Source organism: Oryctolagus cuniculus, chromosome 15 (genome assembly GCF_964237555.1).
Source record: "Oryctolagus cuniculus chromosome 15, mOryCun1.1, whole genome shotgun sequence".
NCBI classification, from domain to species: Eukaryota; Metazoa; Chordata; class Mammalia; order Lagomorpha; family Leporidae; genus Oryctolagus; species Oryctolagus cuniculus.
The window spans coordinates 2,142,673-2,169,940 of NC_091446.1; the positions used below are offsets into that span (position 1 = coordinate 2,142,673).

General features: G+C 57.6%; 1 protein-coding gene across 1 annotated transcript in view; it reads left to right on the forward strand.

Annotated features, from left to right (window-relative positions):
* The window catches only part of C15H10orf143 (chromosome 15 C10orf143 homolog), a 103,539-nt gene that overhangs the window by 70,425 nt on the left and 5,846 nt on the right, over window positions 1–27,268 (forward strand). Inside the window, exon 4 of the transcript XR_011382724.1 lies at window positions 24,275–24,436. The gene's annotated coding sequence lies outside the window, so the exon portion shown is untranslated. The remainder of the gene's footprint in view (window positions 1–24,274; window positions 24,437–27,268) is intronic.

Below are 27,268 nucleotides of genomic sequence, written 5' to 3' on the forward strand. Positions count from 1 at the left end.
CATCTCCAAATTCAGTCACACCGGGAGCCAGGGCCCCAGCCTGGGAATCCAGATTCAGACTCTTCCTGAATCTTGGGTGACGTGTGCACTTGATGTAGCCAAGGCACCTTGGGGAGTCTGCGGGAGACTCACCGTTCACTGCTCTTAAATGAGGAGCATGTGACTGGCACCTGATGGTGGGGGCCTTCTCTGTCCCTGTTCTGCTCTGTGCCCAGGTCTGTGGTTCCCAGAACAGCCGGCCCTGGTGCTACGACCTCATCCCAGCCCCTGGAGGGGCTCCAGAACCAGGTGAGGGGGGCGGTGCAGCTCTTAGAGTTTCACAGAGCAAGACCTGCGAATGCACCCGCCTGCTGCCTTGTTCTAGGCAGTTATGCCTCAGAAACGTATAACTGCCCGAATTGACTTATGCCAAAACACCAGCAACTGCTTTGCTGGGATTGGGTGCCGGGCTGCTGCCCCCTTAGCACAGTGAGGGCAGGACCGAAGCGATGGTTGTGGGCCACACCAGAGAGGAAAACTATTGGCAAGCATGAACAGCAGTTCCTCTAACCCTCGCCAAAACCCCCGGTTTCTGTTTCACATGCACACAAGGGTCAGTGTTCATATTTGGTGTTAGCAGGTGTTGGTAACTGGCCCCAGTAGCCTCCAGGGGCCGGATGCTGGAGAGGGGGTCAGACAGTCACCAGGATCCGCGTAATGCATGGGGGCAAAGGGACCCCAGACAGGGAGCAGGGAGTGGGGTACAGGGTGCAGGCAGGGACAGTCTCTCGGGACAAAAGGAGGCTTTCCAGGCCATCGAGGGGAGCTTGCAGAGCACAGAGACATTTTAACAAAAATCAGATTCAGCCCCCATGGTACCAATAGCACATGTGACTCAGGGGAGGTGCTGAGGGGTGATGGGCGGGGACCAGTCCCTGCTGAGCCTGCCGAGATGCCCAGACTCTGGGCTCTGAGTCAGCATTTCCAGAGATAATTTCAAGGTGACACCTGTGTGTCCAGGAACACAGTCTATTCCTGTGAGTTTTGCTCCAGTGTAAAATCTGTTTCTTACCACAGTTTGTGGCTAGAAAGGGTTAAGAAGCACTATTTAGCACTCCTGCAAAAAAATCCCAACGTCCAGCAGAGGCTCTGGATCATGGCCTCATTGGGCCAGCGGCGGAACCATGCAACACTTCTAAGCCAGTCCCCGTGGGGAGAGACACTCACTGCCCCCTGCACCACCACCACCAGGAGTTCCGCAGCAGCCACGAGTGCAGCTGTGGCCAGCATTGGCTTCCGCGTGGCCGGCCAGGTGGATTCCGGGTCTGCCTCATTTACGGCTTTGCTTCCGTTCCTAACCCTGGCCGGAGGGAGGAGGGACAGCGCATGACGCGTCTCTGCCGGGCACGGTGCTCCCTGGTGCTCTCTGCGTCTAGGAACTCTCCCCTGAGCGTCGGCCACAGACAAGACACAGGCAGCCCTCGAGGGGAAGACACTGCCATTGGACCTGGGAAAAGCCAAGAATCCCCAAGGAAAGAGCTGGTTCCAGAATGTTCAGCTGGGTGTGGAGGATAGGGTGGGGCCCTGCCAGGCTGGCCCTGCAGTGAGATGAGATCGATTCCAGAGAGAGGTTTGTGCAGGAGAGGAGGGAGGCACAGGGCACAGGGAACAGCACACACGCAATGGTGACGACCCCGCCCGCCAAGTGTCTTACACCCCATGTGTCTGGCGCCCTGGGTGCCCTCATGATTAGCAGATGTGGGTGGGAATGGTTCTGAGGGTGTGTGTCCCATGAAGGGAAGGCTCTGAGTGCCTGGCCAGCCCTGTTGACCCCTGGTTTGAGCGTTGACCCTTGCTTGCTTGCTGACCCCAAGCAAGCCAGGCTGGTGTCCTGGCCAGGGACCACCCCGCCCTGCCCTCTGCCACAGGAGCCGCCTCAGTCGCAGGACTGGACACACGAGGTTTCCCTGGGCGCTGAAGCCTCAGAGGTCCAGGAACTGGACACAGCCTTCTTCTTTGGGGTGCGCCAAAAAGAGAAACTTTGCATCCCGTTTTTCCCGGAAGTGGGGGCAATTCTCACCCCAGCCCCTGGCGACTTTCTTGAAGGCCTCACAGCCTGGAAGCCTCAGGGCTGGGACGCACCTCTGTGTCTGGGAGCGCTGAGTTCCCAGCTTTAGAAGGTTGGCGAGGGTGGGGCATGGAACAGCTCTGTTCTCAGTTAAGACCGAGGCCATCACCTGCGCTCCCCACGTGCGCTCCTGGGTGAGGTGAGGGTTTGGATCAGGCTGTGCCTGTGGCGTCCACCGTTAGAGAGGCCCGGCTGCACAGTCCCCCTCCAGGGCTGCTGGGGGTCCGCCTGGGCCAGAGGGAGGCAGGACGGCAGCCCCAGAGGGGAGGCGGGTCTGCACCTCGGCCTCCATCCAGAAGCCTCCGTCTGCAGGGGCTCCCCAGGGGCCCTGCGAGCCACCCCCACCCCCACACACCGCCGAGGCTGCCCCGACCCCTGGAACACTGCAGCTCATGGCAAGGCAGCCCTGGTGCTCTCTCCAAAGGCACCGGGCAAGTCAGCGCCGAGGCGCGAGTGTCCCACAGCCTTCTGTGTGTTGTGATGTGCACTGTGCTCCACGGGGCACCATCGCGTGCTTATTGTAGTTTATTTCCCAAGCAGATGCACCTTAAGAACAATTTATTCGAATATTAACATCTCTTAAGGGAGACATCAGCAGCCCCACTAGACAGCGTTACTATGGGCAAGTCCTGGGGAAGAGTGTGCATAGCCAGGCAGCAAAATCAATCCAGAAACAACCCCACGTGGCGCGGGTGACTGCTGCAGGCCCGGCATCTGGGGCCCCCAGCCCCTGCCCACAGGACCTCCGGCTGCCCTGACTGTTGTCTGCGAAGGCCAAAGCCAGCCGAGGGCCCAGCCCCCAGCAGGGCAGACCCTGTGTGCCTGGTGAGGCCCCCCGGCCTCCGTGAGGCTGGTGTGTGGAGGGGAGGAACCCCAGGCCGCAGGCCGCTGTGAGCTGGACGGGGCGCTCTCTCTCCCGGCCCTGCCGCCCAGTCACTCTGAAGGCTGACGGCCGTGCCGGGCGGCTGCAGCCCCAGCTGAAAGGCCCATTTGGAAAATGGAAATGTGCCTCGTGACCCCGTTTGTCACACCATCATGCTCGGGACAGCGCGTAGTATGATTCAGAGAAAGACTTCAACCCAGTGGGGGAGAATCCGTTAAAACTGGTGCAAGTATTAGAAGATCTTAGAACTAAAGACACACTCTTCCGAGGGCTAGGGCGCCTTCCCAGGTGGTGCGAAAGCCATAGCTCGCACTTGGGGTGATTTCGTTACCGTATTTTACGAGAAACATCCGGTCCCTAAATTCTCTACTCTTCTGTTTTTTGCAAAACTGCCCCAGGAAAGCCTTCGATGAATCTCTCAGACACCAGCCATGGCTCCCAGCCCAACCCCCAACCTCCCCCTCCCCCCAAGTAAAAGATTAAAGAAAGGAGAGAGGGAGCGGGGGCAGCAGGCCGGGCCGGCGCGGGAAGGGGCTGGTCGTGGAGCAGGGGCAGCGCCTGCCCCAGGAGCACCAGATCCCCGCCAGGTCACAACCGGAAGTATCCGCGGCTGAAAGAAGTGTTGATGTGCCCAGGGGGGCAGCTGCCTGGGAGATGCTGACTCCACGCAGGGCCGCGTCCCACGTGCGAACATCCTCACGCTCCCTTCCTGCAGCTTCAACACGCCCGCGAACGGCTTCTACGAGTGCTGCAGCGCCCCGTGTGGGCAGCGTCCAGGGTGGGCACCGCCGGAGGGACGAGGGCTGCGCTGGCCCGGCTGTGCCTGGTCCCCAGGGTGGACTCCTGGCAAGGAATACGAGCTGTGTGTTCTGGGGTCTTCGCTGGTGTGGCAGTGAGCGAGCCCTCCTGAGGGCAGGGCCAGGGCGTCAGGAACGTCGCCCACCCGTCAAGCAGCGTGGATGAAGTCATCGGTGGCCAGAGAGTCCCTGTGGGAGAGGAGGAGACCCTCTCTGTGCCCCCTGCTGGGGGAGGAGACCCTGGCTGTGCCCTCTGCTTGGGGGAGACCCTCGCTGTGCCCCCTGCTGGGGGAGGAGACCCTCGCTTGTGGGGAGCAATCCGGACTAGACTAAGTTACTCGAATTAGGACTTATTCTATGCATCTGCTCTCCCACAATATGGCGCTGGGAGAGAAGTAAACAGCTTCCGCACAGCTGCCTCCAGTTCAACCAATTAACTGTAGGACTTGCTCCTGATTGGAGAGCAGCGTACTCAGCCGAGTTGGGATTGGCGGAGGAGGACTATAAAGGAGGAGAGAGACGGCATGCACCAGGAACATCTATGGGGAACATCTAAGGGAACCCGTGCAGCCCCCAGAGAGCCGGCCGGCGGTGTGCCGCTCCCCTGCGGAAGTGGGGAATGTGGCCAGGGGGAACTGCCCTTCCACGGAGGTGGAAGGGATAGTAGCCAACCCGGGAAGAACCAGCAGCAAACCCGGGGAGGGCCGAGCAGACGAAAGAACAGCGCAGGGTCCTGTGTTGCTCCTCCACGAGGAGGGGGAGCGACATAATGGTGCCGTGACTCGGATAGGAAACTTAGGACGGATAGCAAACCTAGGAGGGAAGAACTGGGAAAATATCGGGGAGAGAAACTAGCAAAGAGCCTAGGGAAATTATCGGAGAGACTAGCAAACAGCCTAGGGAAAAGCCGGACGAAAAAGGTGCCGGAGGAAGCTGTTGAAAGCCTAGGCATAGATTCGGATACGGACTACGGGGGGAAGCTGGGAGAAATCTCTAAGGTCGAAAGCGAAAGTGAAAGCTAGAACAAACAGACTCGGACGCGGACTGTGGGGAGAGGCCAGGAGAAATGAGGGAGGAATATCGTTGGAGGAAAGCTTGGGGAAACATACCGGGTAGAGAAAAATGTTAGGGAAATTGAAGCCGCGGGGGGCAGGCCAAGGCGGAAACGAAAGCCACTTTGGGATTCTCAAGTTAGCCCGGGAATAGGGGGCGAAAAGTTAAAACCAGAAGCTGAGACGCAAGCCAGATTGGGATCCGTCTGATTAGCCCGGGGAGCAAAGGACGGGAAGCCAGATCGTGGGGCGGAGACGTACGCTGGGTTGAATTCGCCAGGCTAGCCCGGGGAACTTAGATTGAATCCTAGTGGCGGAGACGCAAGCTACGCTGTGTTACTCGCGGAAGCCGCCGCGTGCAGAGAGAGCACGGGGCGTGAATAGATAGGGAACGCTGGCGTAGGCCGTGGTTCAGACGCGAAAGGGTTAAGCGTGGAGACCGCGGACCGCGCAAAGCCGGGAAGCCGCGCAGAGAGGCGCGCGGGCTGAAGCGGCGCAGAGCCGGGAACCCGCCGGCGGGGCGAGGTGCCGGAAAGCCGCAGGGATAAGAGAAACAGAAGTTTGGAAGTGAAGTAAAAGAGAAATGGGAATGCTGGAAGATAGAAGTGAAATGGGAGAGGTAGGAATGCCCGGAGATAGAGAAATAGAGAAAAATAAGGCCTCCCCTCAACATGCCAATTAGAAGGCTTGGATTCGGTCTGCCCGATTAGTGAGGCGATGAGCACCTGGGCGGCTAGCCGCAGGTCACTGAAGACAGGCACGAATTAACATCAGTAAGGCCTCCCCACAAAAAGGCAATGAGAAGGCTTGGATTCGGTTTGCCTGATAGGTTTTGTAAACACCTGCAGGCAGTTCTAGCAGAGCAGAGCATGCGCTGCAGGGCACCGAACACAGGCACGCATCAGCGCCTAAAAACCTCCTCACAATGGCGAAGAGAGGACCCGGATTCGGTTTTCCTGATTGATAGGACTTGTAAGAGCCTGTGGCAACTCTAGCAAGTACAGCAGAGTGTGTGCTGCGGGACACCGAAGACAGGCGCGTATCAACGCCAAAAAATAAAAAGAAAGGGGGATCTGTGGGGAGCAATCCGGACTAGACTAAGTTACTCGAATTAGGACTTATTCTATGCATCTGCTCTCCCACAATATGGCGCTGGGAGAGAAGTAAACAGCTTCCGCACAGCTGCCTCCAGTTCAACCAATTAACTGTAGGACTTGCTCCTGATTGGAGAGCAGCGTACTCAGCCGAGTTGGGATTGGCGGAGGAGGACTATAAAGGAGGAGAGAGACGGCATGCACCAGGAACATCTATGGGGAACATCTAAGGGAACCCGTGCAGCCCCCAGAGAGCCGGCCGGCGGTGTGCCGCTCCCCTGCGGAAGTGGGGAATGTGGCCAGGGGGAACTGCCCTTCCACGGAGGTGGAAGGGATAGTAGCCAACCCGGGAAGAACCAGCAGCAAACCCGGGGAGGGCCGAGCAGACGAAAGAACAGCGCAGGGTCCTGTGTTGCTCCTCCACGAGGAGGGGGAGCGACACTCGCTGTGCCCCCTGCTTGGGGGGAGACCCTCGCTGTTCTCTCTGCTCGGGGGGAGACCCTTGCTGTTCTCTCTGCTTGGGGGCAGACCCTCGCTGTGCCCCCTGCTGGGGGAGACCCTTGCTGTGCCCCCTGCTGGGGGAGACCCTTGCTGTGCCCCCTGCTGGGGGAGGAGACCCTGGCTGTGCCCCCTTCTTGGGGGGAGACCCTCACTGTTCTCTCTGCTCAGGCGGAGACCCTCGCTGTGCCCCCTGCTGGGGGAGACCCTCGCTGTGCCCCCTGCTGGGGGAGACCCTTGCTGTGCCCCCTGCTGGGGGAGGAGACCCTCGCTGTGCCCCCTGCTGGGGAAGGAGACCCTCGCTGTGCCCCCTGCTGGGGGAGACCCTCGCTGTGCCCCTGCTGGGGGAGGAGACCCTCGCTGTGCGTGCTCTGCCTCAGGTTCACTTTCGCCCTTCAGTACTTAAACTGTTTGCACAGATCAATACGTGAAATGTCCCTGCATGTGTAACTGCTAACTGCAAGCTTATTTAGCCAACATTTATTTGGAATCTTTCACAAAAGGAAAAGTTGAATAATGTCTTCTCAGTGTGTTACATACCTTAAGAAATAGCTGGGCCGATGCTGTGGCATAGCGGGTAAAGCCACCACCTGCAGTGCCGCCATCCCATATGGGCACCACTTCGAGTCCCGGCTGCTCCACTTCGATCCAGCTCCCTGCTGTGGCCTGGGAAAGCAGTAGAAGATGGCCCACGTCCTTGGGCCCCTGCACCCATGTGGGAGACCCGGAGGAAGCTCCTGGCTTTGGATCGGTGCAGCTCCGCAGCCATTTGGGGAGTGAACCAGCAGACTGAAGACTCTCTCTCTCTCTCTCTCTCTCTCTGCCTCTGCCTCTCTGTAAATCTGCCTTTCAAATAAATAAATACATCTTTATTTATTTATTTATTATAAAAAAAAAAAGAAATAGCAAAACTTCAAGTTCAATGACCTCAAACTAACTGCTCTACTCAGGATTAAACAGCCACGAAGTGCTAACATGAACTTCAGTTTCTTTATTAATCCTGTTCTTACTCATTATTTTACTTTTGAGACTTCTTCAGTTTGCTTCCTAGGGTTACAATAAATGCATCAGGTTCTATGTAAAAGAGAGAGGGAGAGAGAGAGAGAGAGGAAGGGGTAAGGGGTAGATGTTTCAAATGGATGCCGAGTCAGCACAGGTGGCTGAAGTCTCCCACCCTGACCTGGCTCCCACGCCCACACCCAGCACAGGCGGAGCCCCCGCCCCCAGCCCCGGCTTCCTGCTGCCTTCTTGTCCTCGTGCTGCTCTTGTCCTCGTTAAGCTTGAGAGACGCAGAGTGGACTCCAGGCACAGGGCGACCGGTGGCTCCTACAGGAGGCAGAGGGATGCCATGACCACTGCTCAGCTGCCTGGCAGGCCCTCTGCATCCCCAGAGACATCCGGGATGGCGGGATGGGAGCTCGGGGGTGGAGCCTGGGGGAAGCAGGACCGGAGCAGCCCCGCGGCCACCAGCCTCCCCCTGCCTGGGGCTCCCTGGTCCCTGGCCCCCGACCGAGCTGGCCGCTGTGCAGAGCTGCAGCCCCTGAGAGGAGCGAGGCTCCCTGTGAACTGCTGTCTCAGGCTTTCCCTCCCTGCTGGGAACGCACGTGGGCGTGGGATGGTGTGAAGGAGAAGCCTCCCAACCACTCTCTCTGACACAAATTCTCGGTGATGCGGCTTCTGGAATGCAGGCTGCAGCCCCTGTGGCACAGCTGGATTTGTCACCGGGCGGGGGAGGGGGGCACAAGACCCGCCCACCTCGTAGGTAGCATCAGGGCCCTTCTCCACACACTGATGGCCGCTGGTCACTCTGAGCTCTCGGTGCTCGGCTGAAGTGAGCGCTCAGCCTCCTGGCCACGGGCTGCATCCCGGCTCCACTTCGGAACCCAGCTCCCTGGAAGTGCACGCCCTGGGAGTGTGACGCCTTCCTGCCACCCACAGGAGAGGCCCAGGCAGAGGTCCTGGCTCCTGGTCTGGGCCTGGCCCAGCCCTATTGTTGTGGACATTTGGGGAGTGAACCAGTGGATAGGCTGTGCAAAAAAGAATTAAAAAATAAATTCACTTTAGCACAAACTTTTTTAGTGAAATCCATGCACAGTTTTTTCCCAATATGCATTTTATAAAGACTTTATTTATTTGAGAGGTAGAGTTACAGACAGAGAGGGAAAGACAGAAATGGCTGCACCAGCCAGAGATTGGCCAATCCGAAGCCAGGAGCCAGGTGCTTCTCCTGGTCTCCCACGTGGGTGCAGGGGCCCAAGGACTTGGGTCATCCTCCACTGCTTTCCCAGGCCACAGCAGAGAGCTGGACTGGAAGAGGAGCAGCTGGGACTTGAACCGGCGTCCATATGGGATGCCAGCCAGCCCCCCGGTTTGCATTTTTCCAGGACTGTGTTAAAGACCTGTCATCACTCCTGTTAATTTAGCCCACACGGATGGTCAGACAGGCTTGGCACACACAGCAGTGCCCCTCCCCAGAGATCCAGAACTCGTCACTGCCCCGTGACCCCCTACCCGGGCAGCGTGGCCCCTGATCCTGGCTCTGTTCACAGGGCCAGCCCTCAGCGCTCAGTCCCAGTGCTCAGTCCCAGTGCTCAGTGCTCAGTCCCAGTGCCCAGTGCTCAGTGCTCAGCGCTCAGTCCCAGTGCCCAGTGCTCAGCGCTCAGTCCCAGTGCCCAGTCCCAGTGCTCAGTCCCAGTGCCCTGTTCCAGTGCTCAGGGCTCAGTCCCAGTGCTCAGTCCCAGTGCTCAGCGCTCAGTCCCAGTGCCCCTTGCTCAGTGCTCAGTCCCAGTGCTCAGCACTCAGTCCCAGTGCTCAGCGCTCAGTTCCAGTGCCCAGTGCTCAGTGCTCAGTCCCAGTGCTCAGCACTCATCCCAGTGCTCAGTCCGAGTGCTCAGTGCTCAGTCCGAGTGCTCAGTGCTCAGTCCTCTGTTGTCAGTGCTCAGTGCTCAGTAGCTGGCCCTGTGAGCCCTTGTGTCCCAGTCTTCTCGTGGACACACCCACTTCCCTCTTCAGAGGAGTCGTGGCTGCTGGTGCACATCCCGTGGAGGGCCTGGCAGCTCTGGGCTGCCATGACGCCTGCGTGGAAAAGCCCAGATGACCCCAGGCATCCCCGTGACATCGGGCAGGGTTGACGGTTGGCTGGGGGGAGGAAGGTGGCAGCAGAGGCGGTGGATGGGTGGATGATGGACAGTGGACAGTGGATGGGTGGATGGTGGACAGGTAGACGGGTGGATGGATGAAGGGGTGGACAGTAGATGGTGGATGGGTGGACAGTGGACAGGTGGACGGTGGACAGTGGACAGATGGACGGGTGGATGGTGGACAGGTAGATGGGTGGACAGTGGATGGTGGACGAGTGGATGGTGGACAAGTAGACATGTGGATGGATGAAGGGGTGGACAGTGGATGGTGGATGGTGGACAGGTAGACGAGTAGATGGGTGAAGGGGTGGGCAGTAGATGGTGGATGTGTGGACAGTGGACGGTAGATGGGTGGACGGTGGATGGGTGGATGGTGGACGGGTGGATGGTGGACAGGTAGACGGGTGGACAGTGGACGGTGGACAGGTGGATGGTGGACAGGTGGATGGTGGACAGGTAGATGAGTGGATGGATGAAGGGGTGGACAGTAGATGGTGGATGGGTGGACGGTGGACAGGTGGACGGTGGATGGGTGGATGGGTGAAGGGGTGGACGGTGGATAGTGGACAGTGGACGGTGGAGATGTGGATGGGTGGACGGGAGGGCTGCGTTCAGGGATCTGTGTGGGGATCCCGGTTCCCTGACTCCCAGCCATGCAGCCACAGCACGGGTGCTTGTGAGCTGGGGGCCTGTGCCTGTCCCAGAATGCTCAGTGCTCAGACCACCTCTGGGCCTGCATCCTGTGGCCGTGGAACGTGGCCCACAGAGTTGGCACGTTTCCGCTGATTTCAAAACAACAGATGTTTATCCTCTCATGGGTCTGAAGCCTGGGTGTGGGTGGGGCCGAGCGCCTCAGGCCTCCTCCGGCCTCCGTTGTGTCCTGGCTTGTGGCTGCGTCCATCATGTCCTGGCCGTGGCTGTGTCCCCCATGTCCTGGCTGTGGCTGCATCTGCCGTGTCCTGGCCATGGCTGTGTCCCCCGTGTCCTGGCCGTGGCTGCGTCTGCTGTGTCCTGATTTGTGGCTGCATCCATCGTGTCCTGGCTGTGGCTGTGTCCCCTGTGTCCTGGCCGTGGCTGTGTCCCCTGTGTCCTTCTCTATCTTCGCAAGGCCCCATCTCCGTGGGGTCAATGGAGGATGCACTGTGGGGCTTTGGTGCCCCTGGGGCCAGGGTCGGTCCCTCCACTCAACATCTGTGCCTTAACCGCATCGTCTGCTGGACAGCGCCGTGGCCACTTGCAGGTTCACAGGCCCCAGGGAGCGGATGAGGACACAGCCCTGGGGCCCCTTCTCTGCCTGCTCTGCCTCACCTCTGCAGCGGGGACCACACCAGACACTGTGTAGCCGCTGGCCCTGGGTACCCTTGTCAGCCCCCAGGGGGCCACCTCCACGCCCAGCCAGGAGCGAAGTCACCAGCTCATCACATGACACCTGGCCCATCACGTGACACCCGGCCCATCACGTGACACCTGGCTCGGAGCCCCTGCATGCTGCAGGCGGGACCAGAAGCACCAACATTTATTTTCTCTCTCTCTTTTTTTTTATTTGAAAGACAGAGTTACAGACAGAGAGAGAGGTCTTCTATCCGCTGGTTCACTCCCCAGATGGCCGCAATGGCCAGAGCTGTACCGATCCTAAGCCAGGAGCCAGGAGCTTCTTCAGGGTCTCCCATGTGGGTGCAGGGGCCCAAGAACTTGGGCCATCCTCCAGTGCTTTCCCAGGCCTTAGCAGAGAGCTGGATCAGAAGAGGAGCAGCCAGGACTAGAACCGGCGCCCATATGGGATGCCGGCACTTCAGGCTAGGGCTTTAACCAGCTGCACCACAGCACCGGCCCCATAAGCACCAACATTTCTCTGGTCATGAACTTCCTCCCTGTGTGCTCAGGGCCGCTGTGGGCTGGAGTCTCCATGGGGGCAGGATCCATCCTGCAGCCTGGTAGCCTGTGCTGGCCATGCCAGAGAGAGGCCCCCACTGCCTTCCCCCTCTCTCGATGCACCTGCCCAGGAACTGGCCCTGCCACCACGGCCCAGCCCGGGAGGGCTCTGCATCCAGAGCCCCCATCCTCCCCTGGGCTTGAGGGTGTTGCTCCCCCTCTTCGTGGAGGAGCGACACAGGACCCTGCGCTGTTCTTTTGTCTGCTCGGCCCTTCCCGGGTTTGCTGCTGGTTCTTCCCAGGTTGGCTACCGACCCTTCCACCTCCGTGGAAGGGCGGTTCCCCCTGCCACTTTCCCCACTTCCGCGGGGGAGCGGCACACCGCCAGCCGGCTCTCTCGGGGGCTGCACAGGTGTTCCTCAGGTGTTCCTGGTGCATAGTGTCTCTCTCCTCCTTTATAGTCCTCTTCCACCAATCCCAACTCTGCTACCCACACACCGAGTACGCTGCTCTCCTCCAATCAGGAGCAGGATCAGCTCCTGCAGGTCATCACTCAAGTTGGCGAGAGGCAGCTGCGTAGAAGTTGTTACTCCCTTCTCAGCGCCATATTGTGGGAGAGCAGATGTATAGAATAAGTCTTAATTCCAGTAACAGTCTAGTCCGAGTTGCTCCCCACAGAGGGACCTCAGCAGAGCAGAGCCCCTCCATCCCCTGAGCACCCCCACTTGTGCTTTGGGCTGGAGTTAGGTCGACTATGCCAGGCAGGTGTTTTTTCCCTCCACTCAGAAAGCAGAACGCGGATCTCAGCCAGGAAGCCCGGGGCTGCACTGGGAAGACCCATCGCAGTTCCCACGCGCACCAGCCCTGCTGCACTGGCCCTGTCCTCTGCCGGTCTGGCGGTCCTGCAGTCTGGAGGCCCACATCAGGCTGAGGGCGGGAATCAAGGCTCCACAGGTTTCTGAAGCATCTAGGAGCGGCAGCATGGAAAGCCTGTTGTGGGAAAAGTGGAATACGCGAGTGTGTCATTCGTCTTGGCTCCGACAGCGCTCATCTCGCCTAAACCCAAGCCAAGGCCGCCAGTCCCGGCAAGGACAGCAGGGGCCCGTCCCGCGCCCACGCGCCTGCAGAGCCCAGCAGCGGACCAGGCTCTCCCCCCAGGACAGAGAAGGGGTGCTTAGTGCCCCATCCCTCTGAGTGTCCTTTCCTGGACAGACGGGCAGTGGGGGCTCGCGGGGGCTGTGCTCGCTGGGGAGCCTGGGTCAGCTCTGCCGCCGGTGCTGCAGTGCCATCCCGAGAGGGCATGCCGTCTTCACGGGGACGCCCGGCCTGGGTTTGTCCAGACGTCCACGGTGGGCTCGCTACTGCGTGGCAGACTGCTTGCTTACGCTCCGGCCCACGCGGGCCCCCACGTCTAGGAGATGCAGGAGGAGAATGCCAGAGGGAAGCGTGGTGTGTGCCTTTCTGACGCTTCTTTATTTTTCTGCTTTAGGAAAAGTCTGTAGGGGCCGGCGCTGTGGCGTAGCGGGAAAAGCCGCCGCTTGCCGTGCTGGCATCCCATATGGGCGCTGGTTCGAATCCTGGCTGCTCCACTTCCGATCCTGCTCTCTGCTGTGGCCTGGGAAAGCAGTAGGTGATGGCCAAGTCCTTGGGCCCCTGCACCCACATGGGAGACCCAGAAGAAGCTCCTGGCTTTGGATCAGCGCAGCTCTAGCTGTTGCAGCCAATTGGGGGTGAACCAGCAGATGGAAGACCTCTCTCTCTCTCTCTCTCTCTCTCTGCCTCTGCCTCTCTCTCTGTAACTCTGCCTTTCAAATACATAAATAAATAAATAACATATAAATAAAATAATAAATAAAAATAATAAATAAATAAATCTTTTTAAAAAACAAGGAAAGTGTGTGATAATACGACTGCACACCCTCGTGGGCTGTGTGAGATCCCGGCACGGGTGCCGTCTGTAACGGTCACACAGGGCAATCGGCTTATCTGTCACCTTAAGCACTTTGCTGTGGATGAGAACGTTCAAAGTCTTCTCTCGCAGCTATTTGGAGATACACGATGCGCTGCTGCTAACCAGAGCCACCCTCTTGTGCAGGTCGCCAGGGCTCAGTCCTCCTGTTTGCTCACCACTATGACGCCATCAGCCAGCCCTCCCCAGCCCTGGAAAACACTCTTCTGTTTCCATCAGAGCAGTTTTCCCAGATGCTGCAAGGAGAGAGGATCTGTGGCCTTGGCCTTGCTTCTCCTGGAAGATCCTTACTGGGCCTTTCATTAGCAAGAGCGATCATAGCTCACACGCTACAGAAATAAGACGGGTGGACGGTATGAAGCTGACACGAAGCTCTGCCCTCCCCGCCTCACTCTCACGGCCAGGAGCAGGTGCCGGTGGCAGGGCTCGTCTGTGTCTGTGCAAATGTGCCCAGCTTCTCTCTCCTCCTTTTTCTAAGATTTATTTATTTATTGGAAAGGTAGAGTTACGGAGAGAGAGGCAAACAGGGAGAGACAGAGCGAGAGACCTTTTACCTGCTGGCTCACCGCCCAAATGGTCTCAACAGCCGGAGGGGGTCCCAGCCCTTGGGCCGTCTTCCGCTGCTTTCCCAGGCGCACTAGCAGGGCACTGGGTGAGGAGAGGAGCAGCCAAGACCCGAACTGGCACCCATATGGGATGCTGGCACCACAGGCAGTCGCTTAACACACTCTTTCTCTCTCCTTAAAGATTTAATTATGTATTTGAAAGGCAGAGTGACAGAAAGAGAAAGGACAAGACAGAGAGAGACTGTCCATCCACTGAGTCACTCTCCAGATGGCCAGGCTGAGGCCAGCAACTCCGTCTGGGTCTCCCATGTGGGTGGCAGGAGACCAAGCATTTGGGGCCGTTCCCCCGGCACGTTAGTAGGGAGCTGGACCAGAACAGAGCAGCCAGGGCTTGAACCGGCTCTCAGACGCGGGTGCTGGAGTCACAGGGGGAGCCTAACCCGTCTCCCTCCCCATTTCTCTCTTTAAACATCATTATTGAGAGACGCCTACACTCCACCCCCTCATCCACCGGCAGCGCAGAATCCAGTGGTTTTCAGTATATTCACAGATATGTGCAGCTGTCGTCACCACCAAGTCTGGAACATTGTCAGCACCTTGGCAACCAGTCACCCCCAGCCCCACCCCACACCCCACACCCCACACCCCACACCCCACACCCTGAGCCCTCAGCAGCCCTAGCCTGGGATTTCCTGCCCTGGAAGTCGGTGGTGATGAAATCACTCATGTGGAAGCTGTGCCTGGTTTTCCTGGGATCTCACGGGAGGTGGCCCTCTGTACCTCTGCCCCTCCCCCATGACCTGGCACTGCCTGGGCTCCACCTCCCAGTCCCCCCCCCCGCCCCCGTGTGTCCTGATCACTGTCTGACCCTGCCTGGCCCCTCTGGCTGAGGGTTTGCACTCCTGAGCTGATGTCCCCTCTGGTGGCTCCTTTGTTCCTCCCAACCAGGCTTCAAGCGATGTCCCCAGGCTGTGGGGTCACCTCCTGATGAAACAGGCCCCGCCCGGTGTGGCAGGCTACCCTCACAGGGCCAGGCCAAAGAGACTCAGCCATTCCCACGCCCAGAGTTCCCCGGCTGGGACCCCCGGGCCGCGGCGGCAGCCTGGGACCTGCTCCCTCAGTGGCTTCTGTCGGACGCAGCCAGGACACCTTCGTTCTGCCTTTCCTGCCACAGCTCTCGGGCAGTGTGTCGCCTTCTGCCGTGAGACCCGCGTGGAGCTCCCTCTCCTGTCTTGATATCAAGCAGGTGTTCCATAAACGCGTGTTAAATGTGTGAATGAGAACTGCACGTGGACCTGTCACGCATGCAGCGAGCGGCCACCGCTGGGCCTGCCGCCATCCTAACAAAGGCGGTCCGATCCTGTGTGACAGAATGGGACTTTCTAAGGCCGCTGTAGTGGCTGTGGCCTGGATGACACGGATCCCTCTGGATGACCGTGCCGGCTGAACTGAGACTGGAAAGAGCTGTGGAAGCCCCCCAGCCCAGGGTCTGTGGCCGTGACCTTCTCCGGAAGCAGGGTCTCTGCCGATGACCTGGTTAGGAAGAGGTCGCTAGGTCACAGCTCAGGGCGGCTGGGTCCCTTCTCTGAGCAGGGGACAGGTTCACAGCCAGCCACAGCCAGCGGGCAGCGCGCAGTGAAGGCAGAGATCTGCAAGGCCAGAGGCTCCAAGGTGGCCAGCGACCCCCAGGAGAACTGGACAGATTCCCCTCACAGCCTCAAAGGCACCAACCCTGCTGGGCCCCCAGCTCGGCCTCCAGGCTCCCAGAACCGGGCGGGCCTGGGTTTTGTTGTGTGCGTCCCCCAGTGCGGGGCGCTCTGTGACATCCGCCCGGCAAATTACTGCAGGCGAACAGGTTGCTTCCAGCGCTTGGACTATTGTTGTTTGAAAAGCCCTGTGCGGAGCAGCCTGGGGGTCGGGCAGCGCAGACACCCGCGGTCCAGCCCACGCGTCCAGCCTGAATTCCTCACTGGGGGACTCTTGTTTGCTAGGCTTTGATCCGCTGAAGGCGGCCCCTCCCAACACCCCTGTCATCAGCTCTCCTCCCCCCCCACCTCGATTTTGCCAGAAGTAAAAATGTTGGCTGATTGCTCCCTGATGTTTCTGATTGGTGACAGACTTTTGTCCTCTCTCTCTCTCCCTCTCTCTTTTTTTCCCACTGGGGTATTTAGGAATTCTCGTGAACTTCAGTAAGTTTTTCCCGGTATGCACGCAGCCCTGTGGCCTCCACGTCTGGGGTGGATTTCTCCCAGGTGGAGACGGACTTTCTCCAGGTGTGAAATTCTGGAAGTCGGCGGCATGAATCCTCATCTAAGGGACATCAGGTGACATAATGGACATGGACGGCTTTTATTGCCGCCTTCGCCCAGCACACACACAGCGGGCTGATGGCGTTTTCCACATCGGCCCGCTGGCATAAAACTAAATCATAAATAAGTGAAGACATTTTTACAGGAAACAAGGATATTGAAGTCTGTGTACATGGCTTTTTCCCCACATTTTTTAAAATTATAAAAGTAATAAACACACAAAGTAAAAATATTAAAGCAGTGGAGACTGACAGAAATGAGAAAGGTAAGTTTCCCGCCGTGGCCCCGCTCTTGGGAGACGGCCGTCTTCACAGTTTATGTTTTCAGGTCTCGCCGTGGCCATCGTAACTCTGAATAAAGTGCTTTTATTTCTGTGTCTGCGTTGGTCAATTTTAGACAATTTCTATTTGATGTCCTGGCATGAAAGAGACGTTTAAGGCATTTCCACTTCCTCTATTAGCCTCCTAATTCTGTTCTATGTTTCTAGCCCTCCATTTTCTCATTAATAACTCGGAGTCCTGTGCGGCGGCCCCCTCTGCCATCTGGCCAGCTGTGGGCACAGCCACAGCCTCGTGCTGCCCTTGTGTGCTGGGCGAGGAAGCAGGCTCCACTGTGCCGAGCCAGCCCTCCCGTGCCAGGCCTGTCACAACGCTCCGGCGCTTACATCGCTCCCCTGTCATTTAAGCCACAAAGAGCGTGTGCACCTGCTCTGCACAGGACCTGTGGGCAGTGCTGGAAACAGACCGCTGCTCCCCGCCTGGCCAAGCCCACTTTCCAGTTCAGAGGAGGCAGAAAGCAAACGAAATCAGGAAGTGAAAATATCCGTTGTATCAGGCGGTGATAGAACCACAGAGAAAGCCAACCCGGGGCGGGGGCACCGTCACAAACGCCGGAGGAGGCACCGCATCGACACCGACACCGGCCTCCCCGTAACTGCTGCCGTGTTGAGCCTGGGACTCTAAAGCCACTAAACGTGAATCAGGATTTGATGCAGGTGCTTCCCGCGGGGTTGCCTGTGGGCAAGTCCCTTGCAAGTCAAAAACACCTTTGACACCCAGTGCACATCACACCCCACCCGGCCGACCTGAAGTACACTGAGAGCAGCTGGGTTAGTCAGCCGCTGGGCAAATCATCCAAGACAAACCCGGGCTCATAATAAAATGATGACTCTCATCACGCACAGAGATGGGTGTTTTGTAGATACTCTGGGAGGTGAAAGCGCAAACACAGTTTTGTTTTGTTTTGTTTTGACAGGCAGAGTGGACAGTGAGAGAGAGACAGAGAGAAAGGTCTTCCTTTGCCGTTGGTTCACCCTCCAATGGCTGATCCGAAGGCAGGAGCCAGGTGCTTCTCCTGGTCTCCCATGGGGTGCAGGGCCCAAGCACTTGGGCCATCCTCCACTGCCTTCCCGGGCCACAACAGAGAGCTGGCCTGGAAGAGGGGCAACCGGGAATGAATCCGGCGCCCTGTCCGGGACTAGAACCCGGTGTGCTGGCGCTGCAAGGCGGAGGATTAGCCTAGTGAGCCACGGCGCTGGCCACAAACACAGTTTCTAAAACACGCTGACGGCACAGCCTACTGCAGAGCCCTAGCCGTTTCTCTCCATGGTCAGGAGGCTAGCGGGCAGCTGCCCGGCACTGCCAAAGGGTGATGCACCCCGACAGCCCTGGTCCCCAAAAGTTCAAGGTTCAGAACGCAAAGCACAGTTCCTACTGCATCGGTCTCCCCTTTGTGTAAAGTTAAAAAAAAAAAAAAGACAAAACCCTAAGTTGAGCCACGTAGGTCAGGGACCGTGTTTAGTACTCCTTTCTGTGGCGAGAATGGAGTAGAAGCATCTTGTTCAGCCCGGCTGCTGGCGGGGGTCCTCCAGGAGCCACTGAGCAAGCCAGCACTGAGACACTGTGCGGACAGGTGTTGTGGCCCAGAGGTCACGCTGAGTCCCACGTCCATGTCTGACCCAGCTTCCTGTTGGAGAGATGTTGCTCCAAGGACATAAAATTTCATTTAGACAAGAGGGATAAACTGCAGAGATCTCTTGTATTAGATAGTTAATAACAACATATTTTATACTTAAAAACTGTTGACTGTAGAGTTCAAGTGTTCTCATCCCATAAATAAGTATACATAATGTTATACATGCATTAGCTTAATTTAGCCATTCTACAATGCATACGTATTTTTAAAAAAGATTTATTTATTTATTTGAAAGAGTTACACAGAGAGAGAAGGAGAGAGAGAGAGAGAGAGAGAGAGAGAGAGAGAGAGGTCTTCCATCCGCTGGTTCACTCCCCAATTGGCTGCAACGGCCAGAGCTGCGCTGATTCAAAACCAGGAGCCAGGAGCTTCCTCTGGGTCTCCCACACGGATGCAGGGGCCAAGGACTTGGACCATCCTCCACTACCTTTCCAGGCCACAGCAGAGAGCTGGATCGGAAGTGGACCAGAGCCAGAACTCAAACCAGTGCCCATATGGGATGCCGGCACTGCAGGTGGCGGCTTCACCCACCACACCACATCTCCAGCCCAATGCATATGTATTTTACAATATCATACTGTATTGATATGTGTTACAACTTTTGTCCATTATAAAACAAAGTAGACATGGGTGCTGTGGCGCAGTGTAAGGTTAGGCTGCTGTCTGGGGTGCCCACATCCCTTATCTGAGTGCCTGGCTCCCAGTCCTGCCTCTGCCTCCCATCCAACTTCCTGCTAATGTGCACCTTGGAAGGCATTGGTGATGGATCCAGTGGCTGGGGGACCTGGATGGAGTTCCCGGCTCCTGGCTTCACACTGGCCCAGCCCTGGCTGGTGCAGGCACTTGGGGAGTGAGTCAGTGAATGGAAGATCTCTCTCTCTCTCTCTCTCTCTTGCTCTGCTTCTCAAATAAAAATGACAAATACAATTTTTTAAAAGATAGTTCATAAAAACAAATATACTTTTTTTTAATTTATTTGACAGATAGAGTTAGAGAGTGAGAGAGAGAGAAATGTCTTCCTTCCATTGGTTCACCCCCAAAATGGCCGCTACGGCCAGAGCTATGCCGATCCGAAGCCAGGATCCAGATGCCTCCTCCTGGTCTCCCATGTGGGTGCGGGACCCAAGGGCTTGGGCCATCTTCCACTGCCCTCCCGGGCCACAGCAGAGAGCTGGACTGGAAGAGGTGCAACCTGGACTAGAACTAGCGCCCATATGGGATGCCGGCACCTCAGGCAGAGGATTAACCAAGTGAGCCACGGCACTGGCCCACAAATATACTTTTTATACTCTGTTGGTTGCTCAAAGTCATGCCACGATGAATCACACAGACCCACACCACTCTTCTGCAGTTCTTCATCCTGGTATTGCTAATTGCCTTTATTTCCACACTGATGGCAAGAACCCCTTTCCTCACCCTCCACAGAAGATGGTGGTCCTGTCTGATGGCTGCTTTCACGGCTCAGACTAGAGCCCCCTCCCCTACTGCGCTCGGGGTGGGGGATGCAACTCGGCTCGCTCGCTCTTGTATTCCTTCCGGTGCCCTTGGCTTCATCGGAGTCCTCAGCCAAAAAGAAGGAGGAGATGAAGTCCCCAGGCTTGCTTGTCGGGAAATCCATCCTCACGTGGCAGGGAGCGAGGTCGCCATGATGCTGGGCAGGGCTTCCCGGTGCTGGGGACTAGGGCTTCTGGGCTCTGACCTCTGCCGCTCCCACGGACAGCGCGCTCTCACCGCTGCTCCTCGCCCGTCTGTCTGCTCTGGCAGCCGACATGTGAGTTCCGAACACTGCCCTTGCGACTCTGCAGGTTGGCGCCGTTGCTGTCGGCCGCGCCATGGCTGAGGAAGTGTGTGCTGCTAACCAGATCCCACTTCTCTGCAGGTAGCCCGATCTCCCCGCCATAACCGCCCACCGTGGTCTTCCCTGAAATCCCGTGGGGCAGGTGCTGGGTCTGCGTCTCCTTCCAGGTAAGGAATCAGAACCTCTCAGGACCAACAGGCCGGGTGTCCTGAGACATGGTGACAGCCGCCACGTCGTTCGAGGGCCTGTGCAGGGCAGGCGGCTGATGCAAAGGTGTGAGCCGCAGGGGGACACTGCTCGCGAGGTGACGGGGTCGTGTTGCTCACGGTGATAGCGGAGTCGTGAAGTCCACGGAAACCCTGATCCTGGCGTCCTCCTGGGGACCACGTGGCCACCCGGCCTGCTGCTTCCCCTGCCCTGCACGCTGGCCCACGGATGACAGACACACGCTGCCACCCTGGTTCTAAAGGCACAGAGCCCTGCCGTGCTGGCTAACACGGCCTGCTGGGTAGAAAGTAGGATGCACGACACCCACACGTGCAGCGAGAGAGCGGGAGCCTTCTGGTACACAGCCCCACCGATGCCCACGGAAGCCACAGCCACGCCAGCCAAGTCTGTGATCCGGCCAGCCCCAGGGAATGGAGGTCTGCCATCCGGCGTCACCCAAGCACCGGTCGAGTCTCCACGCACAGGCTCCTGCCCCACCTGGTTTCTGGAAAACCACACTTCAGAGCAAGACCCCCGGTCTCGCCTCTGCCTGGCACCTGTCCTTTCTGCCCCTGTCCTGGGCATCCTGCTCTGGGGCTCTTGTCAGAAAGGGTTTGAGCGAGCTCCTGGCAGGAGCGTCCTTGCTCCTGTCAATCATCTTCACGTTGGAGCTGGGACAGCCGGACACCAGGCTGCCACTCTGCACATCCCTGCGGCTGCCTGCCTGGCACCTGCTAGAATGGGGATGGCCTTCGTTGTTTTCCCCTGCCCGTCTCCCAGTGTCACTCCCTACTCACAGGGAGGCCCTGCGGGACCTGGCTGGGCCGCGCCCTGGAGCTGGGGGTGGGTTGGACACCCTGCCTCGCGGTGCAAGCCCAGCCCGGCTGAGCAGCAGGGGGAGATTCCTGCCCATGGAGGGGAGGTCACCCAAGCCCTGTCCTTGCAGGCGGCTGAGTGGGCTGGCTCCGGCTGCCTGACGCAGGTGTCCGGAGGCCAATCCCAGCTTCCGGATCAGGCCTGGGTAACGGAGCCTGAGCCAGGGGCTGGCAGTGCCCGGCATACCAGCAGTTCAGCCTGGCAGCTGGCCTGCTTCCTTCCCGGCATCTCTTCCATGGAGGGCAGCTGGCACGGGGATGCTGCTGCCACGGCCCAGGGTCCTCCTGGTCCCAACCCAGCCCTGTGGGCTGCTCCTCGCGGCAAGAACACGTCCCCTCTGCACCCCAGCCGTGCCCAGATGAAGGCAGCCACTTGGCTCAAGGTCACAGGCAGAGGCTGGGCCCGGCCTCAGACACAGGCGGCTCTGGCGGCTCTCAGTTTCTCGGGCAACGGGCTGTCACTGCCTCTCCTCCATCACCAGGGACACGTGTCCTGCTGGGCCGCACGCTGTGGGCTGTCTGATAGCTATTGGTTCTGAATAGCAGGAACCCCTCCCGCCTCTTCCCACGGGCCAAGGCCTCTAGCCTGTCAGTGGCCGCAGGTGCCCGGGTGGACAGGGGCCTGAGCCGAGCGCTCAGAGAGGAGCCGGCGGGGGGGGGGGGGGGGGGCGGTGCTGAGGGAAGGCAGCAGCCACAAAAGGCCACGTGCAGTGTGACATCATCACTGTGAATGTTCCAGACAGGCAGACCCACGTCACAGAAAGCGCCCAGGAGATTAGCAGGGCCTGTGGGTGGGTGTCAAGGGTGTCACTGGAGGGGGTCCTTTGGGGGAGGCGAAAAGGCTTCAGGACCAGGAATGCATGCTGGCTGCACAACTCTGAATGCAACCATGTGCCTGAAATTGTTGACGTGCTTGATTTTATGTAACTTCAACTCGATTTAAAAGAAACACTGGCATCGAGTCATGGGCTTGGGGACAGGCCAAATGGGGTGCTTGGCTTCTGGGCTGGACTCTGAGAGTGGTGGAGACATAGTGGCCTGCAGAGAAGGCCCAGGTGGCCAGAGGCCTGAGACCTGCAGCCTTCGGGGCAGCCCTGAGCGTCTGGAGCCACCTGGAAAGCTGTCTCACTCTCAGGACCGGGCCCAGGATCCCAGCGTTCGGGGTGGGAGTGTGGGATCCCAGGGGGGCCACGCTGTAGGCATCGCTCCCCTCCCACAGCGGCTGGGGCCTGGGAGTCCTGCTCCCTCCCACTGAGACAGCCCAGCACCTGGCCTGGGAATCGGGACAGGCGAGGGCGGCAGGGCCAGAGGCGAAGACCAGACACTCAGCTTTCCTGCTGGGGCTGAGACGGTGTAGACACTGCTACTGATGTGTGCCCCGCCTCTGCCTGCCTAGGAATTTACCCTGAGGGAAACCAAAGAGAAGTTCAGCAAAGTGCAAGTGAGGCGGCCTCCATCGGAGCTTGGGGTGTGGTGGGAAAAACTGGGCGGAGTCTGCCTGTCCGTCAGTAGGGAGCAAAGCATACTGGCACAGCAGAACTGTGTGGCCGTTACCTTTGTGAGATGCGTGAGTGGAGGAAATGTGTGCGGAATACGCAGCGAGAGCGGCCAGTCAACAGAGAGCACTAAATCTGCACTGTGTGCCCAGGCTGAGGCGGGGTGGCCCTGCGGCCAGCACAGGGGCCTGATGGGTCCGGATTTTCCAGACCAAGAGACCAGGAGAGCTGAGGAGGTGCACGGCTCGAGACTGTCGCCCGTCGGGGTGTGTGTCGGTGTGTGTAAGAGCTTTAAATAGCAGCACACAGAAGGCGGGGCAGGCCGGTGACAGGGGTGAAGTGTCACAGCTGGACAGGCCGAGGGACAGGGACTTTCAGGGAGAGAGAGTGGGGGCGACTGTGGCTAGTGATGATGTGCAATCGTTTATAAAGAACTGGGAGAGAGGAGCTGGCAGGCTGCAAACACGGAGAAAATGCAGGAAGAGGAGAGGCTGGGCCGGCGCTGCGGCTCACTAGGCTAACCCTTTGCCTGCGGCGCCAGCACCCTGGGTTCTAGTCCTGGTCGGGGCACCGGATTCTGTCCCTGTTGCTCCTCTTCCGGTCCAGCTCTCTGCTGTGGCCGGGAGTGCAGTGGAGGATGGCCCAAGTGCTTGGGCCCTGTACCCGCATGGGAGACCAGGAGGAAGCACCTGGCTCCTGGCTTTGGATCGGCGCAGTGTGCCAGCCGTAGTGGCCATTTGGGGGGTGAACCAACGGAAAAGGAAGACCTTTCTCTCTGTCTCTCTCTCTCTCTCACTGTCTAACTCTGCCTGGCAGAAAAAAGAAAAAAAAAAAAAAGAGGAGAGGCTAGGAGCCCAGTGTGGAGGTTCAATCTGCATACATGTGCTGAAAAGTTACATTTTACCCCTTAGAAACCAGCAAGTCCTGCTAGATAATCTGAAATAAAGAAAAACAGTAGACAAGGCAAAGCCGCAGGGAGGGGCACAGGCCAGGCTGAAGTGGAGGCTGAACAAGGCTGTGCGATGGACTTCTGGGGTCGGAATCCCAGGTCCAGCACCGCTAGCTGTGACCCGGGAGAGCCGTGCGGACTGGGTGACAGCAATGCCCGCTGTGCCGGCTCTGGTGGGGACTGAAAGCTGATGCTGGGATGAGTTCAGGATGCACCTCCTGTAACCAGCCATTTCCAGCTCAGCCTTTCGTTGGAGGTCGTCTCCGTGGTGCAATTGCCGGAATACTCTCGTGTGCTCGTTACGGGGTCTCGCCTGGTGCTAGCATCCGGCACAGCTGTGGGTCAGCTGCACCCCCAGGAAAGGCCCAGGGACAAAGTCAGGGTCCAGAGCACGCCATCAGCACCTCTGTCCTTGGATAGCCACGCACCCCTCCCTCCTGCCCTGCCCTTCCTTGGCCCTGCAGGCTGCTAACATGCCGCTTCTTTCAAGAATGCCATATAAGTGGGATTGTATGATGCATCACCGTTGGAGACTTTGTCCCACCAGGCGTAATCCTCTGGAGATTCATGCAGGCTGCTGGGAACATCAGTATCCTGCTCATGTTGACGACTGAGTCCTGTTCTGTGTGATGGATGCATCAGTTTTTTAAACTCTTTCATAAAGATTTACTTATTATCTCTTTGACAGGCAGAGCAACCAAGGAGGGAGGAAGAGAGAGAGGGGAGAGAGAGAGAGCGCTCTTCCACCTACTGGTTCACTCCCCAGACGGCTGCAGCTGTCGGGGCTGAGCCAGGCTGAAGGCAGGAGCTGCACCCTGGTCTCCCACATGGCTGGCACAGGTCTGAGCACGTGAGTATCTTCTGCCACCTTCCCAGGTGCGAGCACAGGGAGCTGGATGGGAAGCAGCGCGGCCAGGACTCTGACCCCAGGAATCTAACCCCAGGGCTCTAACCCAGGATTCTAACTCTAGGATTCTAACTCCAGTAATCTAACCCCAGGACTCCAACTCCAGGAATCGAACCCCAGGGCTCTAACCCAGGACTCTAACCCTAGGATTCTAACCCCAGGGCTCTAACCCAGGACTCTAACCCTAGGATTCTAACCCCAGGGCTCTAACCCAGGTCTCTAACCCTATGATTCTAACCCCAGGGCTCTAACCACAGGACTCTAACCCCAGGAATCTAACTCCAGGAATCTAATCCCAGGGTTCTAACCCAGGACTCTAACCCCAGGATTCTAACCCCAGGACTCTAACCCTAGGATTCTAACCCCAGGGCTCTAATCCCAGGATGGGATGCCCGTGTCAACAGCCGCTGTTCAACCCTCTGTGCCACTGCACCAGCCCCGTCACAGTTTGCTTAACCACGTACCTGCCGAAGGAGCTCTGGGCGGGTTCCTGTTTAGGGCTATGATGAATACAGCTGCTGTAACCATCCAGCTTTCGTGGGAGCATAAGTTTTCATTTCTCTGGGACAATAGCCCAGGAGTACAACCGCCAACTTGTGCAATAGTTGCATGTTCAGTTTTTTAAGAACTTGCCAAGCTGTTTTGCAAAGTGGGCACTCCATCTGACATTCCCAGAAGTGGTGTGTGAGTGGGCCAGTGTTTCCCATCTTCCTCAACATTTGGTGGTGTTACTGTTTTCAAAAATGTTTATTTAGGAGGTGGTGCTATGGGCCACTGCACCCATGTGGGAGACCCAGAAGAAGCTCCTGGCTCCTCGCTTTGGATCGGCTCAGCTCCGGCCATTGCAGCTATCTGGGGAGTGAACCAGCAGATGGAAGACCCCTCTCTCTCTGTGTCTCTCCCTCTCTGTCTGTAGCTATGCCTCTCAGTAAATAAATAAAATCTTTTAAAAAATCACATCTTGAAATATCTGAGGCTCAGCTAAAGCAGTCAGAAGGGAAATGTCGGGCATCAAACATAGCCTTGGAGAGACGCTGGATGAACGGAAAACATGGACGCCAGTCCAAGTCTGAAAAATGAACCCGAAACAGACCTCGGGCTTAAGTGTAAAATGGGAAGCTACAAAACTTTCAGAAAACAAAACAAAACAAAGGAAAAATCCTTGGGGACTTACTGTTAGCCAACGATTTTTAGACAGGACACAAAGGCACAATCTATGAAGAGAAAAGCTCATAAATTAGACTGCATAAACATTTTTTAAACTCACAAAAGTCCCTGATAAGATAAAAGGATAAAGTACAAACTGAGAGAAAACGTTTGCAAATCACATATCTGACAAAGCACTGGGACCTAGAACATAAAAGGTGCTCTCCAATGTAAAGAAGCAAGTCATCCAGGCCGGCGCCGCGGCTCACTAGGCTAATCCTCCGCCTAGCGGCGCCGGCACACCGGGTTCTAGTCCCGGTCGGGGCGCCGGATTCTGTCCCGGTTGCCCCTCTTCCAGGCCAGCCCTCTGCTGTGGCCAGGGAATGCAGTGGAGGATGGCCCAGGTGCTTGGGCCCTGCACCCCATGGGAGACCAGGAAAAGCACCTGGCTCCTGGCTCCTGCCATCGGATCAGCGCGGTGCGCCGGCCGCAGCGCCGACCGCGGCGGCCATTGGAGGGTGAACCAACGGCAAAGGAAGACCTTTCTCTCTGTCTCTCTCTCTCACTGTCCACTCTGCCTGTCCAAAAAAAAAAAAAAAAAAAAAAAAGAAGCAAGTCATCCAGTTGGAACAAGGGAGAAAGACATGAAGAAATATATATATATATATATATATATATATATTAAGATTTACTTTATTTATTTAAAAGGCAGAATTACAGAGGGGGGGGGGAGGGAGAAATCTTCTCTCTGCTGGTTCACCCCCCAAATGGCCACAACGGCCAGGGCTGGACCAGACTGAAGCCAGGAGCCAGGTCTCCCTCGTGGGTGCAGGGCCCAAACACTTGGGTCATCCTCTGCTGCTTTCTCAGGGACATTAGCAGGGAGCTGGATCAGAAATGGAGCAGCAGAGACTTGCAAACCAGTGCCCGTATGGGATGCCAGCCACAACATGAAGAAACCTTTAACCAAAGAGCACACATGGATGGCAGTTAATCACAGGAGAGATCTAGAACACCATTACTATTAGAGAAATGCAAATTAAAACCACAGTGATGGGGCCAGCGCTGCGGCATAGTGGGTAAAACTGTGCCTGCAGTGCCGCCATCCCATATGGGCGCCGGTTCTAGTCCCGGCTGCTCCAATTCCGATCCAGCTCTCTGCTATGGCCTGGGAAAGCAGTAGAAGATGGCCCAAGCCCTTGGGACCCGGCACCCATGTGGGAGACCTGGAAGAAGCTCCTGGCTCCTGGCTTCAGATCGGAGCAGCTCCGGCCATTGCATCCAATTGGGGAGTGAACTAACAGATGGAAGACCTCTCTCTCTCTCTCTCTCCCCCCCCCACCCCCCGCCTCTACTTCTCTCTGTGTAACTCTGACTTTCAAGTAAAATAAATAAATCCTAAAAAGAAAACACCTCAATGAGATGTTACTACACATCTGTAAGAATGGCTAAAATGAAAAATAGTGACACCTGGGGTGGGCGTTACAGCACAGCAGGTTAAGCCACTGCTTGGGAAGCCCGTGTTCTGTTTCCAAGCGCCTGGGATGGAGCTCTGCCTCTGCTTCCAATCCAGCTTCCTGCTAATGAGCCTCGGAGGCAGCAAGCTCAAATACTTGAGTCTCTGGCTCC